At 36.1% G+C, this 2,642-nt stretch overlaps 1 pseudogene; it reads right to left on the bottom strand.

Moving 5' to 3' along the window:
- Nucleotides 1-758: 758 nt before the first annotated feature.
- On the bottom strand, nucleotides 759-2,137 carry LOC112031694 (probable F-box protein At4g22030; annotated as a pseudogene).
- Nucleotides 2,138-2,642: the final 505 nt, after the last annotated feature.

Raw genomic sequence — 2,642 nt, 5'->3', positions numbered from 1 at the left:
TAAGCTACTAATTTTTTTTTTGGGCCCGAAGGGGCCTAGGCCGGCCCCCACCTATGTTTGTCCTTGGCTTTGAATGTCATAAAACTATTTGCCTCTCCATATATTCCCTCTCAGTTGTTATGAATTCCTGAGGCAAAATGACCAAGACATTAATTATATAAGTTTTTGATCCAACCCATATATGAAAAATTATTAAATATTCCGAAAATACCATAAATGTATTTATAGTACTTCAGGAATAATTACCCCCCATATATAGGTTTTCATTGAATTTTTGGTTTATTCACTCTTCGGCCTGAGATGCAAAAAAGGAAAGTGGCGGTGGTGACCGGAAGTTTCAGTTGAACCATCTCCAATTTCGTGACCAAATCCAACTATTCAACATATAATAAACAATAAACTAAGACATTTCAAATAATCTAAGCCCCTGCAATTTTTTGACCACCTGTCTTGAATAGTCTACTAAATATTCAACTAATCTCCATAGAATTACTTCTTCAACGACATATTTTTGAACTCTCTTGTGGTACTGTCGTAAAGTTATTTGTTTGTGCAATTTAGATTTTCAACACCTTGTAATAGGAAATTCAAGTTATTATATGCAAGAAACCAAAAAAAATTCTTTTACAAAATCTTTTTGCACAAGTAGCTAATATAAACTTTTAGAATTAACATTTTTTTCAATGTTAGAACATTGTACAAAGAGTTAAATAAGTTATAAACATTTGACAAATCAAAGAATTCAATTAAGTGATCGAGAAACTAAGAAATACATGCATTTTATTTTACAAACTCTTTTTGCACAAGTAGCGCTGATATATAAAATTGGGGAATTAACATTTTTTTTCTATGTTAGAAGATTGTACAATGAATTAACCACGTTATAAACAATTATCAGATCAAAGAATTTGATTAATTACAAAATCCAGAACTAGAAAAGCTTGCTTGCAAATTCGTCTACACAGGAAGAAGCTGACTTTCTAGCAAGTTCTCTGAGTTGTGATAAGCTTCTTCCAAGTTTCATAGCCACCTTCATTTCAAACAGTTCCCCATTTTCTCTTTTCTCCAAATCTTTTTCCTCTAGTGTGGCTTCAATTGATTCTTGCAATAGCTGGAAAAAGCCACCACAGTTTCTGTACATCTCAAACACCATCCCAACTTGTCCACCATGCTCAAAAGCATTAACTGTGCTAGCTAAAGCCCCAGCAGCCACTGCTACTATTGGTGCCCATGATCCATTACCAATAAAAGCTGAGCCAAAGGCTGCTATGCCCGTGAGTAATGGACCTGAGATAGCTAAAGTCTTGTTGATTTTCAACACCAAGTTGCCCAGTCTTACATAGTCCTCTATGTCTTTTCTCTCCACCACCTTAATGATCTCTCGCATTTCCATTTCAAGTTCCTCACTCCATCCATTGTTACATTGTTTTCCTTCATGTGAAAAGTTTTTCTTTTGTAGTTAAACCTTTTCCATCACCTCCTTCACATCTTCTTGAGTTGGAGTTCCAATGGCGAGCATGGTTTGGATTTGGCTTTGTAACTGCTTGAACAATCTTGTAGCATTGCGTTGCTCCTCGGCAAGTTGTGAAGGTTGAATTTTGTTCATTATAAGCAACATTCCGGTGGCTGCGGAATACAAAAGAGTAGACGATAATTTCAAAGCCAAAAGAGGCATTCCAATGCCACCAGTTGCAGCAACACCAGCCATTGTTGCAGCTGTGAGAATTATCATGTTGATGGAGTTTAGAAGAAGGGTGTTCCAGTTGCGACGTTGCTCTCCAATGTTGGCGTGCATCTCTACTCTATCAGCTACGGCCTCTAAGATGGCATAGAGTTGAGTGGTAACATTAGAACTAGAGCTGTGTGATCTATCATCGATGACATTGAACTTTTCTACTGGGGTTGTGTTTATGAACCCGTCTCTTATATTCAGTTCCTCACCTAGATTTCTCTTTGGTATTTTTCGAACTGAGAAAGAGAGGTTTGGAAGTCTTGGGACTTGAATAGCAGCATGGATTTTCCTTGAACAAGAAGAAGAAGAAGACGCAGAAGGTAAAAGGAGAGCTGAAGCCATTTGATTGAGAGGTTTTTTCTCTTTGGTTATTGTGTATTTGTGTTGCAGAAAGAATATTTTTGGATCTTGTGTATTGTGTTGTATAAAGAAAAGGTTTTGAATGAAGATTGAGAGGCACATTGGGTCTTATTTATAGTGTTGGAACCAGAACTATAACACTGGGTCATATACGGGAAAATGTTGAATTTGAATGCACTTGACCCAGCCTGTTAGCTGACCATTTCATTTTATGTTTTTTTGGGGGGTTAATTCCATTGGCTGACTCATTCTGTATTCATAAATTTCTAAGTTCAAAATTTTTGAGTCATTGTCTTGGCTCCCTCATGTACACGACGTAGCTATTGGCCTATTTGTATTATTACTACAAACTGATTGCTATGTTTATATTTCATGTCATGCAGTTGCAAATAGATAGCTCTAAGAGGTCAACATCTCCAAAAGCATGTGCTACGGCTTTTTCATACACACACCAAGTCAAAAATTTTAGAATATTATAACTTTTAGGTAATAATTTTTGTCATAACTCTAAGCTGTTGGACAGTAAATAATAGAAAAAAATTAATGGGAC

Source organism: Quercus suber, unplaced genomic scaffold, assembly GCF_002906115.3.
Source record: "Quercus suber isolate HL8 unplaced genomic scaffold, Cork oak 2.0 scaffold_280, whole genome shotgun sequence".
In the NCBI taxonomy this organism is placed as follows: domain Eukaryota; kingdom Viridiplantae; phylum Streptophyta; class Magnoliopsida; order Fagales; family Fagaceae; genus Quercus; species Quercus suber.
Note: the sequence above shows the minus strand (reverse complement) of the source record. Positions and strands in the feature narration are given on the sequence as shown.